Below are 17,073 nucleotides of genomic sequence, written 5' to 3' on the forward strand. Positions count from 1 at the left end.
AGATGAGCTACAGCCTCTCCTCAGGGAGCTCATTCTGCTGCTGGGCTTCTCTGGAGGCGGTGGTCTGCTGTTGCTTCAGTTGATTGCAGCTTTTGAGCTGTCTAAGCTATTTGGGTAGTCTTGTTTTGAGATTTAGGGAAGCAGAGGGGTCTGTTTAAGCTAAGGGCTTCAGGACCAGGCAAGGTTCAGCTGCATCTAGAGCAGAAAGGAGACTCGTATGCAGCTTTTCTTTTTTTTCTTTTTTTCCCAGGTGGGTCAATTTGTATTGGGTGTTCAGAGGTGGCAAGATGTATGGTTTTGGTTCATAATCTGGTTTTGGTTTTTATTTTATTCTAGGTGCATTGTTTTGTTTTGGAATTCCTGACTTTATTGAAGATGGAACCTTGTTTTTTCCACCAGTTTTGCTGTCTATTGCAGAAGCTGTTGACGTCATCTCTGGATAGGAACGACTGTGAGACTAATTTAGCAGGGGTTGAGGTGAGCATCTTGTATGCATCTGTCTATGGAGTTGTAGCGTTGTTCAAGAAAGCAGCAGGGACATAAGGCATCGTGTCTTTCAGCGTATGGAACGGCTCGTGGCCTTCGCCCACAGAGTATCATGTTGTCCCTAGAAGCGATGCGGCTGGCGGCCGGCCCCTCGTGGATGATAAGCGTCAGGACTTGACTTCTTTTGTGGGGCTGTAGCAGAGGTCAGAGTCTGTGGGAAGGTGGGAGGTGCTCGCAGAAGCCTGGGCATAGCTGGGCAGAGCAGCTCCCGAGGAGCGGCCGACACAGGGGCTTGAGGGCTGCAACTCCGGGGCAGGAGCTGTCAGGAAGGAGCGGGGTTCCTTCGCTGGCAGTTCAGGAGAAGAGAAGGGGTTTCTAAACTTTTGGGACCAGGGGATGGTTGGGAAAGGGAGGTGTGTTCCCGAGCCTTACTGAGGTGGGTTTTGCAGTTGGATTCGGGTGTCGCTGAGGTCTGTTCTGTTGGAGTGTCTGTGCAGCTGACGAGAGATACAGCAAAGTCGTGGGAGATGCAGAGTAAACCGTCCGGGCCTCCACATCACAAGGTAGAGGGCTGAACGTCAGGCAAGTCTCATCTCGGAAAGCATTAGGTATGTTAAGGTCCATCAAAAAATAGCCTCGAGGACTGGGAGGTCTCTACGGGCTGCGTTTGGGGTGCTCCTGGGGCTGCTCCCGGGGGTCTCTGGGTGCCCAGAGGATGCTCCTGAGGGTCTTGGGGTGCTTGTGGGCGTTCTTGCGGTGCTCCTGGGGGTCTCTGTGTGCTGCCAGTATGCTCCTGGGGGTCTTGGGGTGCTCCTGGGGCCCTCTGGGTGCCCGCAGGATGCTCTTGGGAGTCTTGGGGTGGTCTTGGCGGTCTAGGGGTGCTGCGGGGCATCTATAGGTGCCCCTGGGTTGTTGCTGGGTGCCTTGGGACGCTTCTGGGGTTCTAGGTGCCGGTTCTAGGTGCCGGTTCTAGGTGCCGGTTCTAGGTGCCGGTTCTAGGTGCCGGTTCTAGGTGCCGGTTCTAGGTGCCGGTTCTAGGTGCCGGTGGTGCTGCTGGGGCGCTCCTCGTGGTCTTGCTGTGCTTCTGGGGGTTCTTCTTTTGCTCCTGGGGTCTCTCAGTGCCCGTGGGTTGTTCCTTGGGCTCTTGGGGTCTTCTAGGTGTCTCCGAGTCCCCTTGGAGTGCTCCTGGGGTGTTCCTGAGGGTCTCTGGGTGCCTCTAGGATGTTCTGGGGGTCTTGGGGTGCTCCTGGCTGTCTCTGGGTGCCCACAGGGTGCTCCTGGTGTTCTGGCGTTGCTCTTCGGGTGCTCTTGGGGGGCTCCTGGGGGTCTCTGGGTGCCCACGGGGTGTCCCCGGGGATCTTGGGGTGCTGCTGGATGTTCTTGTTGTGCTCCTGGGGGTCTCTGGGTGCCCTTGGGGTGTTCCCGGGGGTCTTGCGGCGCTCCTGGGTTTCTCTAGGTGCTCAGAGGATACGCGTGGGCATCTTGGGGTGCTGCTGGATGTTCTTGTTGTGCTCCTGGGAGCCTTGGGGTGTTCTAGGTGCCTCTGGGTAGCCTTGGGGTTCCCCTGGGGTGCTCCTGGAGGATTGTGGGCAGTCCTTGAGTCTCCTGAGTGCCTGTGGGGTGCTCCTGGGGATCTCTGGGGGCCCGTGGGGTGCTCCTGGGAGTCTCTAGGTCCCCATGGGGTGTTCCTGGGGGTCTTGGGGTGCTCCGGGGTGTCTCTGAATCCTTGGTGATTTACAGCAAATAATTTGCTCTGCATCCAGAGATATTTCTGAGAAGGGATTCTTCCAGGATCTGATTCTGCTTTGTTGTTCAGTCCTACCCAGAACAGAGTTGTGTCAGAAGTGAGGTAGCATGCGTGGTGTTCCTAGCAATGAAGTCTGACCCCATAGCATTTTGGGTTTTTGAGAGGAAACCAAAGCACATCATTTTGAATCATGATATTTTCGTTGCGTTGAATGATCTACGGTTCCTGCGTCGCTTGTGATGACATCTATCTTTGTCTATCTACGCCCTAGAAAAAGTAAGTTGAAGTCCCTGCCTGGTCCCATTGCTGATGCAATAGCTGCAACTGTAGGAAAAACTTCTTTACTGAAAGAGTGGTCAGGCCTTGGAACAGGCTGCCCAGGGAAGTGGTTGGGTCACCAACCCTGGAAGTATTTAAAAGACGTGTAGAGGAGGTGCTTAGGGACGTGGTTTAGTGGGCGTGGTGGTGTTGGGTTGACGGTTGGACTCGATGGTCTTAGAGGTCTTTTCCAACCTTAAGGAGTCTAGGATTGATTCCAAAAGAGCAGGTATGGTGGTTTGCTGTGAGGGTGGCTTTCTCTGTTTGGTGCTTGGCATGCTGTAAACTGAAGGCAGGTGAGAAAACTGCCTGCTGCTCCTCTGGCTGCCTTGCTGGCTCTGGTGGTTGGCCCCGCCCGTTCCCAGGGGATTGTGGGAAGGGCGGTGGGCGGGGCCTGGGGGAGATGAGCTACAGCCTCTCCTCAGGGAGCTCATGCTGCTGCTGGGCTTCTCTGGAGGCGGTGGTCTGCTGTTGCTTCAGTTGATTGCAGCTTTTGAGCTGTCTAAGCTATTTGGGTAGTCTTGTTTTGAGATTTAGGGAAGCAGAGGGGTCTGTTTAAGCTAAGGGCTTCAGGACCAGGCAAGGTTCAGCTGCATCTAGAGCAGAAAGGAGACTCGTATGCAGCTTTTCTTTTTTTTCTTTTTTTCCCAGGTGGGTCAATTTGTATTGGGTGTTCAGAGGTGGCAAGATGTATGGTTTTGGTTCATAATCTGGTTTTGGTTTTTATTTTATTCTAGGTGCATTGTTTTGTTTTGGAATTCCTGACTTTATTGAAGATGGAACCTTGTTTTTTCCACCAGTTTTGCTGTCTATTGCAGAAGCTGTTGACGTCATCTCTGGATAGGAACGACTGTGAGACTAATTTAGCAGGGGTTGAGGTGAGCATCTTGTATGCATCTGTCTATGGAGTTGTAGCGTTGTTCAAGAAAGCAGCAGGGACATAAGGCATCGTGTCTTTCAGCGTATGGAACGGCTCGTGGCCTTCGCCCACAGAGTATCATGTTGTCCCTAGAAGCGATGCGGCTGGCGGCCGGCCCCTCGTGGATGATAAGCGTCAGGACTTGACTTCTTTTGTGGGGCTGTAGCAGAGGTCAGAGTCTGTGGGAAGGTGGGAGGTGCTCGCAGAAGCCTGGGCATAGCTGGGCAGAGCAGCTCCCGAGGAGCGGCCGACACAGGGGCTTGAGGGCTGCAACTCCGGGGCAGGAGCTGTCAGGAAGGAGCGGGGTTCCTTCGCTGGCAGTTCAGGAGAAGAGAAGGGGTTTCTAAACTTTTGGGACCAGGGGATGGTTGGGAAAGGGAGGTGTGTTCCCGAGCCTTACTGAGGTGGGTTTTGCAGTTGGATTCGGGTGTCGCTGAGGTCTGTTCTGTTGGAGTGTCTGTGCAGCTGACGAGAGATACAGCAAAGTCGTGGGAGATGCAGAGTAAACCGTCCGGGCCTCCACATCACAAGGTAGAGGGCTGAACGTCAGGCAAGTCTCATCTCGGAAAGCATTAGGTATGTTAAGGTCCATCAAAAAATAGCCTCGAGGACTGGGAGGTCTCTACGGGCTGCGTTTGGGGTGCTCCTGGGGCTGCTCCCGGGGGTCTCTGGGTGCCCAGAGGATGCTCCTGCGGGTCTTGGGGTGCTTGTGGGCGTTCTTGCGGTGCTCCTGGGGGTCTCTGTGTGCTCCCAGTATGCTCCTGGGGGTCTTGGGGTGGTCCTGGGGCCCTCTGGGTGCCCGCAGGATGCTCTTGGGAGTCTTGGGGTGGTCTTGGCGGTCTAGGGGTGCTGCGGGGCATCTATAGGTGCCCATGGGTTGTTGCTGGGTGCCTTGGGACGCTTCTGGGGTTCTAGGTGCCGGTTCTAGGTGCCGGTTCTAGGTGCCGGTTCTAGGTGCCGGTTCTAGGTGCCGGTGGTGCTGCTGGGGCGCTCCTCGTGGTCTTGCTGTGCTTCTGGGGGTTCTTCTTTTGCTCCTGGGGTCTCTCAGTGCCCGTGGGTTGTTCCTTGGGCTCTTGGGGTCTTCTAGGTGTCTCCGAGTCCCCTTGGAGTGCTCCTGGGGTGTTCCTGAGGGTCTCTGGGTGCCTCTAGGATGTTCTGGGGGTCTTGGGGTGCTCCTGGGTGTCTCTGGGTGCCCACAGGGTGCTCCTGGTGTTCTGGCGTTGCTCTTTGGGTGCTCTTGGGGGGCTCCTGGGGGTCTCTGGGTGCCCACGGGGTGTCCCCGGGGATCTTGGGGTGCTGCTGGATGTTCTTGTTGTGCTCCTGGGGGTCTCTGGGTGCCCTTGGGGTGTTCGCGGGGGTCTTGCGGCGCTCCTGGGTTTCTCTAGGTGCTCACAGGATACTCGTGGGCATCTTGGGGTGCTGCTGGATGTTCTTGTTGTGCTCCTGGGAGCCTTGGGGTGTTCTAGGTGCCTCTGGGTAGCCTTGGGGTTCCCCTGGGGTGCTCCTGGAGGATTGTGGGCAGTCCTTGTGTCTCCTGAGTGCCTGTGGGGTGCTCCTGGGGATCTCTGGGGGCCCGTGGGGTGCTCCTGGCAGTCTCTAGGTCCCCATGGGGTGTTCCTGGGGGTCTTGGGGTGCTCCTGGGTGTCTCTGAATCGTTGGTGATTTACAGCAAATAATTTGCTCTGCATCCAGAGATATTTCTGAGAAGGGATTCTTCCAGGATCTAATTCTGCTTTGTTGTTCAGTCCTACCCAGAACAGAGTTGTGTCAGAAGTGAGGTAGCATGCGTGGTGTTCCTAGCAATGAAGTCTGACCCCATAGCATTTTGGGTTTTTGAGAGGAAACCAAAGCACATCATTTTGAATCATGATATTTTCGTTGCGTTGAATGATCTACGGTTCCTGCGTCGCTTGTGATGACATCTATCTTTGTCTATCTACGCCCTAGAAAAAGTAAGTTGAAGTCCCTGCCTGGTCCCATTGCTGATGCAATAGCTGCAACTGTAGGAAAAACTTCTTTACTGAAAGAGTGGTCAGGCCTTGGAACAGGCTGCCCAGGGAAGTGGTTGGGTCACCAACCCTGGAAGTATTTAAAAGACGTGTAGAGGAGGTGCTTAGGGACGTGGTTTAGTGGGCGTGGTGGTGTTGGTTTGACGGTTGGACTCGATGGTCTTAGAGGTCTTTTCCAACCTTAAGGAGTCTAGGATTGATTCCAAAAGAGCAGGTATGGTGGTTTGCTGTGAGGGTGGCTTTCTCTGTTTGGTGCTTGGCATGCTGTAAACTGAAGGCAGGTGAGAAAACTGCCTGCTGCTCCTCTGGCTGCCTTGATGGCTCTGGTGGTTGGCCCCGCCCGTTCCCAGGGGATTGTGGGAAGGGCGGTGGGCGGGGCCTGGGGGAGATGAGCTACAGCCTCTCCTCAGGGAGCTCATGCTGCTGCTGGGCTTCTCTGGAGGCGGTGGTCTGCTGTTGCTTCAGTTGATTGCAGCTTTTGAGCTGTCTAAGCTATTTGGGTAGTCTTGTTTTGAGATTTAGGGAAGCAGAGGGGTCTGTTTAAGCTAAGGGCTTCAGGACCAGGCAAGGTTCAGCTGCATCTAGAGCAGAAAGGAGACTCGTATGCAGCTTTTCTTTTTTTTCTTTTTTTTCCAGGTGGGTCAATTTGTATTGGGTGTTCAGAAGTGGCAAGATGTATGGTTTTGGTTCATAATCTGGTTTTGGTTTTTATTTTATTCCAGGTGCATTGTTTTGTTTTGGAATTCCTGACTTTATTGAAGATGGAACCTTGTTTTTTCCACCAGTTTTGCTGTCTATTGCAGAAGCTGTTGACGTCATCTCTGGATAGGAACGACTGTGAGACTAATTTAGCAGGGCTTGAGGTGAGCATCTTGTACGCATCTGTCTATGGAGTTGTAGCGTTGTTCAAGAAAGCAGCAGGGACATAAGGCATCGTGTCTTTCAGCGTATGGAACGGCTCGTGGCCTTCGCCCACAGAGTATCATGTTGTCCCTAGAAGCGATGCGGCTGGCGGCCGGCCCCTCGTGGATGATAAGCGTCAGGACTTGACTTCTTTTGTGGGGCTGTAGCAGAGGTCAGAGTCTGTGGGAAGGTGGGAGGTGCTCGCAGAAGCCTGGGCATAGCTGGGCAGAGCAGCTCCCGAGGAGCGGCCGACACAGGGGCTTGAGGGCTGCAACTCCGGGGCAGGAGCTGTCAGGAAGGAGCGGGGTTCCTTCGCTGGCAGTTCAGGAGAAGAGAAGGGGTTTCTAAACTTTTGGGACCAGGGGATGGTTGGGAAAGGGAGGTGTGTTCCCGAGCCTTACTGAGGTGGGTTTTGCAGTTGGATTTGGGTGTCGCTGAGGTCTGTTCTGTTGGAGTGTCTGTGCAGCTGACGAGAGATACAGCAAAGTCGTGGGAGATGCAGAGTAAACCGTCCGGGCCTCCACATCACAAGGTAGAGGGCTGAACGTCAGGCAAGTCTCATCTCGGAAAGCATTAGGTATGTTAAGGTCCATCAAAAAATAGCCTCCAGGACTGGGAGGTCTCTACGGGCTGCGTTTGGGGTGCTCCTGGGGCTGCTCCCGGGGGTCTCTGGGTGCCCAGAGGATGCTCCTGCGGGTCTTGGGGTGCTTGTGGGCGTTCTTGCGGTGCTCCTGGGGGTCTCTGTGTGCTCCCAGTATGCTCCTGGGGGTCTTGGGGTGGTCCTGGGGCCCTCTGGGTGCCCGCAGGATGCTCTTGGGAGTCTTGGGGTGGTCTTGGCGGTCTAGGGGTGCTGCGGGGCATCTATAGGTGCCCATGGGTTGTTGCTGGGTGCCTTGGGACGCTTCTGGGGTTCTAGGTGCCGGTTCTAGGTGCCGGTTCTAGGTGCCGGTTCTAGGTGCCGGTTCTAGGTGCCGGTTCTAGGTGCCGGTGGTGCTGCTGGGGCGCTCCTCGTGGTCTTGCTGTGCTTCTGGGGGTTCTTCTTTTGCTCCTGGGGTCTCTCAGTGCCCGTGGGTTGTTCCTTGGGCTCTTGGGGTCTTCTAGGTGTCTCCGAGTCCCCTTGGAGTGCTCCTGGGGTGTTCCTGAGGGTCTCTGGGTGCCTCTAGGATGTTCTGGGGGTCTTGGGGTGCTCCTGGGTGTCTCTGGGTGCCCACAGGGTGCTCCTGGTGTTCTGGCGTTGCTCTTTGGGTGCTCTTGGGGGGCTCCTGGGGGTCTCTGGGTGCCCACGGGGTGTCCCCGGGGATCTTGGGGTGCTGCTGGATGTTCTTGTTGTGCTCCTGGGGGTCTCTGGGTGCCCTTGGGGTGTTCGCGGGGGTCTTGCGGCGCTCCTGGGTTTCTCTAGGTGCTCACAGGATACTCGTGGGCATCTTGGGGTGCTGCTGGATGTTCTTGTTGTGCTCCTGGGAGCCTTGGGGTGTTCTAGGTGCCTCTGGGTAGCCTTGGGGTTCCCCTGGGGTGCTCCTGGAGGATTGTGGGCAGTCCTTGTGTCTCCTGAGTGCCTGTGGGGTGCTCCTGGGGATCTCTGGGGGCCCGTGGGGTGCTCCTGGCAGTCTCTAGGTCCCCATGGGGTGTTCCTGGGGGTCTTGGGGTGCTCCTGGGTGTCTCTGAATCCTTGGTGATTTACAGCAAATAATTTGCTCTGCATCCAGAGATATTTCTGAGAAGGGATTCTTCCAGGATCTGATTCTGCTTTGTTGTTCAGTCCTACCCAGAACAGAGTTGTGTCAGAAGTGAGGTAGCATGCGTGGTGTTCCTAGCAATGAAGTCTGACCCCATAGCATTTTGGGTTTTTGAGAGGAAACCAAAGCACATCATTTTGAATCATGATATTTTCGTTGCGTTGAATGATCTACGGTTCCTGCGTCGCTTGTGATGACATCTATCTTTGTCTATCTATGCCCTAGAAAAAGTAAGTTGAAGTCCCTGCCTGGTCCCATTGCTGATGCAATAGCTGCAACTGTAGGAAAAACTTCTTTACTGAAAGAGTGGTCAGGCCTTGGAACAGGCTGCCCAGGGAAGTGGTTGGGTCACCAACCCTGGAAGTATTTAAAAGACGTGTAGAGGAGGTGCTTAGGGACGTGGTTTAGTGGGCGTGGTGGTGTTGGGTTGACGGTTGGACTCGATGGTCTTAGAGGTCTTTTCCAACCTTAAGGAGTCTAGGATTGATTCCAAAAGAGCAGGTATGGTGGTTTGCTGTGAGGGTGGCTTTCTCTGTTTGGTTCTTGGCATGCTGTAAACTGAAGGCAGGTGAGAAAACTGCCTGCTGCTCCTCTGGCTGCCTTGATGGCTCTGGTGGTTGGCCCCGCCCGTTCCCAGGGGATTGTGGGAAGGGCGGTGGGCGGGGCCTGGGGGAGATGAGCTACAGCCTCTCCTCAGGGAGCTCATGCTGCTGCTGGGCTTCTCTGGAGGCGGTGGTCTGCTGTTGCTTCAGTTGATTGCAGCTTTTGAGCTGTCTAAGCTATTTGGGTAGTCTTGTTTTGAGATTTAGGGAAGCAGAGGGGTCTGTTTAAGCTAAGGGCTTCAGGACCAGGCAAGGTTCAGCTGCATCTAGAGCAGAAAGGAGACTCGTATGCAGCTTTTCTTTTTTTCTTTTTTTTCCAGGTGGGTCAATTTGTATTGGGTGTTCAGAAGTGGCAAGATGTATGGTTTTGGTTCATAATCTGGTTTTGGTTTTTATTTTATTCCAGGTGCATTGTTTTGTTTTGGAATTCCTGACTTTATTGAAGATGGAACCTTGTTTTTTCCACCAGTTTTGCTGTCTATTGCAGAAGCTGTTGACGTCATCTCTGGATAGGAACGACTGTGAGACTAATTTAGCAGGGGTTGAGGTGAGCATCTTCTATGCATCTGTCTATGGAGTTGTAGCGTTGTTCAAGAAAGCAGCAGGGACATAAGGCATCGTGTCTTTCAGCGTATGGAACGGCTCGTGGCCTTCGCCCACAGAGTATCATGTTGTCCCTAGAAGCGATGCGGCTGGCGGCCGGCCCCTCGTGGATGATAAGCGTCAGGACTTGACTTCTTTTGTGGGGCTGTAGCAGAGGTCAGAGTCTGTGGGAAGGTGGGAGGTGCTCGCAGAAGCCTGGGCATAGCTGGGCAGAGCAGCTCCCGAGGAGCGGCCGACACAGGGGCTTGAGGGCTGCAACTCCGGGGCAGGAGCTGTCAGGAAGGAGCGGGGTTCCTTCGCTGGCAGTTCAGGAGAAGAGAAGGGGTTTCTAAACTTTTGGGACCAGGGGATGGTTGGGAAAGGGAGGTGTGTTCCCGAGCCTTACTGAGGTGGGTTTTGCAGTTGGATTTGGGTGTCGCTGAGGTCTGTTCTGTTGGAGTGTCTGTGCAGCTGACGAGAGATACAGCGAAGTCGTGGGAGATGCAGAGTAAACCGTCCGGGCCTCCACATCACAAGGTAGAGGGCTGAACGTCAGGCAAGTCTCATCTCGGAAAGCATTAGGTATGTTAAGGTCCATCAAAAAATAGCCTCGAGGACTGGGAGGTCTCTACGGGCTGCGTTTGGGGTGCTCCTGGGGCTGCTCCCGGGGGTCTCTGGGTGCCCACAGGGTGCTCCTGGTGTTCTGGCGTTGCTCTTCGGGTGCTCTTGGGGGGCTCCTGGGGGTCTCTGGGTGCCCACGGGGTGTCCCCGGGGATCTTGGGGTGCTGCTGGATGTTCTTGTTGTGCTCCTGGGGGTCTCTGGGTGCCCTTGGGGTGTTCCCGGGGGTCTTGCGGCGCTCCTGGGTTTCTCTAGGTGCTCACAGGATACTCGTGGGCATCTTGGGGTGCTGCTGGATGTTCTTGTTGTGCTCCTGGGAGCCTTGGGGTGTTCTAGGTGCCTCTGGGTAGCCTTGGGGTTCCCCTGGGGTGCTCCTGGAGGATTGTGGGCAGTCCTTGTGTCTCCTGAGTGCCTGTGGGGTGCTCCTGGGGATCTCTGGGGGCCCGTGGGGTGCTCCTGGGAGTCTCTAGGTCCCCATGGGGTGTTCCTGGGGGTCTTGGGGTGCTCCTGGGTGTCTCTGAATCCTTGGTGATTTACAGCAAATAATTTGCTCTGCATCCAGAGATATTTCTGAGAAGGGATTCCTCCAGGATCTGATTCTGCTTTGTTGTTCAGTCCTACCCAGAACAGAGTTGTGTCAGAAGTGAGGTAGCATGCGTGGTGTTCCTAGCAATGAAGTCTGACCCCATAGCATTTTGGGTTTTTGAGAGGAAACCAAAGCACATCATTTTGAATCATGATACTTTCATTGCGTTGAATGATCTACTGTTCCTGCGTCGCTTGTGATGACATCTATCTTTGTCTATCTACGCCCTAGAAAAAGTAAGTTGAAGTCCCTGCCTGGTCCCATTGCTGATGCAATAGCTGCAACTGTAGGAAAAACTTCTTTACTGAAAGAGTGGTCAGGCCTTGGAACAGGCTGCCCAGGGAAGTGGTTGGGTCACCAACCCTGGAAGTATTTAAAAGACGTGTAGAGGAGGTGCTTAGGGACGTGGTTTAGTGGGCGTGGTGGTGTTGGTTTGACGGTTGGACTCGATGGTCTTAGAGGTCTTCTCCAACCTTAAGGAGTCTAGGATTGATTCCAAAAGAGCAGGTATGGTGGTTTGCTGTGAGGGTGGCTTTCTCTGTTTGGTGCTTGGCATGCTGTAAACTGAAGGCAGGTGAGAAAACTGCCTGCTGCTCCTCTGGCTGCCTTGATGGCTCTGGTGGTTGGCCCCGCCCGTTCCCAGGGGATTGTGGGAAGGGCGGTGGGCGGGGCCTGGGGGAGATGAGCTACAGCCTCTCCTCAGGGAGCTCATGCTGCTGCTGGGCTTCTCTGGAGGCGGTGGTCTGCTGTTGCTTCAGTTGATTGCAGCTTTTGAGCTGTCTAAGCTATTTGGGTAGTCTTGTTTTGAGATTTAGGGAAGCAGAGGGGTCTGTTTAAGCTAAGGGCTTCAGGACCAGGCAAGGTTCAGCTGCATCTAGAGCAGAAAGGAGACTCGTATGCAGCTTTTCTTTTTTTCTTTTTTTTCCAGGTGGGTCAATTTGTATTGGGTGTTCAGAAGTGGCAAGATGTATGGTTTTGGTTCATAATCTGGTTTTGGTTTTTATTTTATTCCAGGTGCATTGTTTTGTTTTGGAATTCCTGACTTTATTGAAGATGGAACCTTGTTTTTTCCACCAGTTTTGCTGTCTATTGCAGAAGCTGTTGACGTCATCTCTGGATAGGAACGACTGTGAGACTAATTTAGCAGGGCTTGAGGTGAGCATCTTGTATGCCTCTGTCTATGGAGTTGTAGCGTTGTTCAAGAAAGCAGCAGGGACATAAGGCATGGTGTCTTTCAGCGTATGGAACGGCTCGTGGCCTTCGCCCACAGAGTATCATGTTGTCCCTAGAAGCGATGCGGCTGGCGGCCGGCCCCTCGTGGATGATAAGCGTCAGGACTTGACTTCTTTTGTGGGGCTGTAGCAGAGGTCAGAGTCTGTGGGAAGGTGGGAGGTGCTCGCAGAAGCCTGGGCATAGCTGGGCAGAGCAGCTCCTGAGGAGCGGCCGACACAGGGGCTTGAGGGCTGCAACTCCAGGGCAGGAGCTGTCAGGAAGGAGCGGGGTTCCTTCGCTGGCAGTTCAGGAGAAGAGAAGGGGTTTCTAAACTTTTGGGACCACGGGATGGTTGGGAAAGGGAGGTGTGTTCCCGAGCCTTACTGAGGTGGTTTTGCAGTTGGATTCGGGTGTCACTGAGGTCTGTTCTGTTGGAGTGTCTGTGCAGCTGACGAGAGATACAGCAAAGTCGTGGGAGATGCAGAGTAAACCGTCCGGGCCTCCACATCACAAGGTAGAGGGCTGAACGTCAGGCAAGTCTCATCTCGGAAAGCATTAGGTATGTTAAGGTCCATCAAAAAATAGCCTCCAGGACTGGGAGGTCTCTACGGGCTGCGTTTGGGGTGCTCCTGGGGCTGCTCGCGGGGGTCTCTGGGTGCCCAGAGGATGCTCCTGAGGGTCTTGGGGTGCTTGTGGGCGTTCTTGCGGTGCTCCTGGGGGTCTCTGTGTGCTCCCAGTATGCTCCTGGGGGTCTTGGGGTGGTCCTGGGGCCCTCTGGGTGCCCGCAGGATGCTCTTGGGAGTCTTGGGGTGGTCTTGGCGGTCTAGGGGTGCAGCGGGGCATCTATAGGTGCCCATGGGTTGTTGCTGGGTGCCTTGGGACGCTCCTGGGGTTCTAGGTGCCGGTTCTAGGTGCCGGTTCTAGATGCCGGTGGTGCTGCTGGGGCGCTCCTCGTGGTCTTGCTGTGCTTCTGGGGGTTCTTCTTTTGCTCCTGGGGTCTCTCAGTGCCCGTGGGTTGTTCCTTGGGTCTTGGGGTCTTCTAGGTGTCTCCGAGTCCCCTTGGAGTGCTCCTGGGGTGTTCCTGAGGGTCTCTGGGTGCCTCTAGGATGTTCTGGGGGTCTCGGGGTGCTCCTGGGTGTCTCTGGGTGCCCACAGGGTGCTCCTGGTGTTCTGGCGTTGCTCTTTGGGTGCTCTTGGGGGGCTCCTGGGGGTCTCTGGGTGCCCACGGGGTGTCCCCGGGGATCTTGGGGTGCTGCTGGATGTTCTTGTTGTGCTCCTGGGGGTCTCTGGGTGCCCTTGGGGTGTTCCCGGGGGTCTTGCGGCGCTCCTGGGTTTCTCTAGGTGCTCAGAGGATACTCGTGGGCATCTTGGGGTGCTGCTGGATGTTCTTGTTGTGCTCCTGGGAGCCTTGGGGTGTTCTAGGTGCCTCTGGGTAGCCTTGGGGTTCCCCTGGGGTGCTCCTGGAGGATTGTGGGCAGTCCTTGTGTCTCCTGAGTGCCTGTGGGGTGCTCCTGGGGATCTCTGGGGGCCCGTGGGGTGCTCCTGGGAGTCTCTAGGTCCCCATGGGGTGTTCCTGGGGGTCTTGGGGTGCTCCTGGGTGTCTCTGAATCCTTGGTGATTTACAGCAAATAATTTGCTCTGCATCCAGAGATATTTCTGAGAAGGGATTCTTCCAGGATCTGATTCTGCTTTGTTGTTCAGTCCTACCCAGAACAGAGTTGTGTCAGAAGTGAGGTAGCATGCGTGGTGTTCCTAGCAATGAAGTCTGACCCCATAGCATTTTGGGTTTTTGAGAGGAAACCAAAGCACATCATTTTGAATCATGATATTTTCGTTGCGTTGAATGATCTACGGTTCCTGCGTCGCTTGTGATGACATCTATCTTTGTCTATCTACGCCCTAGAAAAAGTAAGTTGAAGTCCCTGCCTGGTCCCATTGCTGATGCAATAGCTGCAACTGTAGGAAAAACTTCTTTACTGAAAGAGTGGTCAGGCCTTGGAACAGGCTGCCCAGGGAAGTGGTTGGGTCACCAACCCAGGAAGTATTTAAAAGAGGTGTAGAGGAGGTGCTTAGGGACGTGGTTTAGTGGGCGTGGTGGTGTTGGTTTGACGGTTGGACTCGATGGTCTTAGAGGTCTTTTCCAACCTTAAGGAGTCTAGGATTGATTCCAAAAGAGCAGGTATGGTGGTTTGCTGTGAGGGTGGCTTTCTCTGTTTGGTGCTTGGCATGCTGTAAACTGAAGGCAGGTGAGAAAACTGCCTGCTGCTCCTCTGGCTGCCTTGCTGGCTCTGGTGGTTGGCCCCGCCCGTTCCCAGGGGATTGTGGGAAGGGCGGTGGGCGGGGCCTGGGGGAGATGAGCTACAGCCTCTCCTCAGGGAGCTCATTCTGCTGCTGGGCTTCTCTGGAGGCGGTGGTCTGCTGTTGCTTCAGTTGATTGCAGCTTTTGAGCTGTCTAAGCTATTTGGGTAGTCTTGTTTTGAGATTTAGGGAAGCAGAGGGGTCTGTTTAAGCTAAGGGCTTCAGGACCAGGCAAGGTTCAGCTGCATCTAGAGCAGAAAGGAGACTCGTATGCAGCTTTTCTTTTTTTCTTTTTTTTCCAGGTGGGTCAATTTGTATTGGGTGTTCAGAAGTGGCAAGATGTATGGTTTTGGTTCATAATCTGGTTTTGGTTTTTATTTTATTCCAGGTGCATTGTTTTGTTTTGGAATTCCTGACTTTATTGAAGATGGAACCTTGTTTTTTCCACCAGTTTTGCTGTCTATTGCAGAAGCTGTTGACGTCATCTCTGGATAGGAACGACTGTGAGACTAATTTAGCAGGGCTTGAGGTGAGCATCTTGTATGCATCTGTCTATGGAGTTGTAGCGTTGTTCAAGAAAGCAGCAGGGACATAAGGCATCGTGTCTTTCAGCGTATGGAACGGCTCGTGGCCTTCGCCCACAGAGTATCATGTTGTCCCTAGAAGCGATGCGGCTGGCGGCCGGCCCCTCGTGGATGATAAGCGTCAGGACTTGACTTCTTTTGTGGGGCTGTAGCAGAGGTCAGAGTCTGTGGGAAGGTGGGAGGTGCTCGCAGAAGCCTGGGCATAGCTGGGCAGAGCAGCTCCCGAGGAGCGGCCGACACAGGGGCTTGAGGGCTGCAACTCCAGGGCAGGAGCTGTCAGGAAGGAGCGGGGTTCCTTCGCTGGCAGTTCAGGAGAAGAGAAGGGGTTTCTAAACTTTTGGGACCACGGGATGGTTGGGAAAGGGAGGTGTGTTCCCGAGCCTTACTGAGGTGGTTTTGCAGTTGGATTTGGGTGTCGCTGAGGTCTGTTCTGTTGGAGTGTCTGTGCAGCTGACGAGAGATACAGCAAAGTCGTGGGAGATGCAGAGTAAACCGTCCGGGCCTCACATCACAAGGTAGAGGGCTGAACGTCAGGCAAGTCTCATCTCGGAAAGCATTAGGTATGTTAAGGTCCATCAAAAAATAGCCTCCAGGACTGGGAGGTCTCTACGGGCTGCGTTTGGGGTGCTCCTGGGGCTGCTCGCGGGGGTCTCTGGGTGCCCAGAGGATGCTCCTGAGGGTCTTGGGGTGCTTGTGGGCGTTCTTGCGGTGCTCCTGGGGGTCTCTGTGTGCTCCCAGTATGCTCCTGGGGGTCTTGGGGTGGTCCTGGGGCCCTCTGGGTGCCCGCAGGATGCTCTTGGGAGTCTTGGGGTGGTCTTGGCGGTCTAGGGGTGCAGCGGGGCATCTATAGGTGCCCATGGGTTGTTGCTGGGTGCCTTGGGACGCTCCTGGGGTTCTAGGTGCCGGTTCTAGGTGCCGGTTCTAGATGCCGGTGGTGCTGCTGGGGCGCTCCTCGTGGTCTTGCTGTGCTTCTGGGGGTTCTTCTTTTGCTCCTGGGGTCTCTCAGTGCCCGTGGGTTGTTCCTTGGGTCTTGGGGTCTTCTAGGTGTCTCCGAGTCCCCTTGGAGTGCTCCTGGGGTGTTCCTGAGGGTCTCTGGGTGCCTCTAGGATGTTCTGGGGGTCTCGGGGTGCTCCTGGGTGTCTCTGGGTGCCCACAGGGTGCTCCTGGTGTTCTGGCGTTGCTCTTTGGGTGCTCTTGGGGGGCTCCTGGGGGTCTCTGGGTGCCCACGGGGTGTCCCCGGGGATCTTGGGGTGCTGCTGGATGTTCTTGTTGTGCTCCTGGGGGTCTCTGGGTGCCCTTGGGGTGTTCCCGGGGGTCTTGCGGCGCTCCTGGGTTTCTCTAGGTGCTCAGAGGATACTCGTGGGCATCTTGGGGTGCTGCTGGATGTTCTTGTTGTGCTCCTGGGAGCCTTGGGGTGTTCTAGGTGCCTCTGGGTAGCCTTGGGGTTCCCCTGGGGTGCTCCTGGAGGATTGTGGGCAGTCCTTGTGTCTCCTGAGTGCCTGTGGGGTGCTCCTGGGGATCTCTGGGGGCCCGTGGGGTGCTCCTGGGAGTCTCTAGGTCCCCATGGGGTGTTCCTGGGGGTCTTGGGGTGCTCCTGGGTGTCTCTGAATCCTTGGTGATTTACAGCAAATAATTTGCTCTGCATCCAGAGATATTTCTGAGAAGGGATTCTTCCAGGATCTGATTCTGCTTTGTTGTTCAGTCCTACCCAGAACAGAGTTGTGTCAGAAGTGAGGTAGCATGCGTGGTGTTCCTAGCAATGAAGTCTGACCCCATAGCATTTTGGGTTTTTGAGAGGAAACCAAAGCACATCATTTTGAATCATGATATTTTCGTTGCGTTGAATGATCTACGGTTCCTGCGTCGCTTGTGATGACATCTATCTTTGTCTATCTACGCCCTAGAAAAAGTAAGTTGAAGTCCCTGCCTGGTCCCATTGCTGATGCAATAGCTGCAACTGTAGGAAAAACTTCTTTACTGAAAGAGTGGTCAGGCCTTGGAACAGGCTGCCCAGGGAAGTGGTTGGGTCACCAACCCAGGAAGTATTTAAAAGAGGTGTAGAGGAGGTGCTTAGGGACGTGGTTTAGTGGGCGTGGTGGTGTTGGTTTGACGGTTGGACTCGATGGTCTTAGAGGTCTTTTCCAACCTTAAGGAGTCTAGGATTGATTCCAAAAGAGCAGGTATGGTGGTTTGCTGTGAGGGTGGCTTTCTCTGTTTGGTGCTTGGCATGCTGTAAACTGAAGGCAGGTGAGAAAACTGCCTGCTGCTCCTCTGGCTGCCTTGATGGCTCTGGTGGTTGGCCCCGCCCGTTCCCAGGGCATTGTGGGAAGGGCGGTGGGCGGGGCCTGGGGGAGATGAGCTACAGCCTCTCCTCAGGGAGCTCATTCTGCTGCTGGGCTTCTCTGGAGGCGGTGGTCTGCTGTTGCTTCAGTTGATTGCAGCTTTTGAGCTGTCTAAGCTATTTGGGTAGTC

The sequence above is a fragment of the Calonectris borealis genome, unplaced genomic scaffold (genome assembly GCF_964195595.1).
Source record: "Calonectris borealis unplaced genomic scaffold, bCalBor7.hap1.2 HAP1_SCAFFOLD_43, whole genome shotgun sequence".
NCBI lineage: Eukaryota > Metazoa > Chordata > Aves > Procellariiformes > Procellariidae > Calonectris > Calonectris borealis.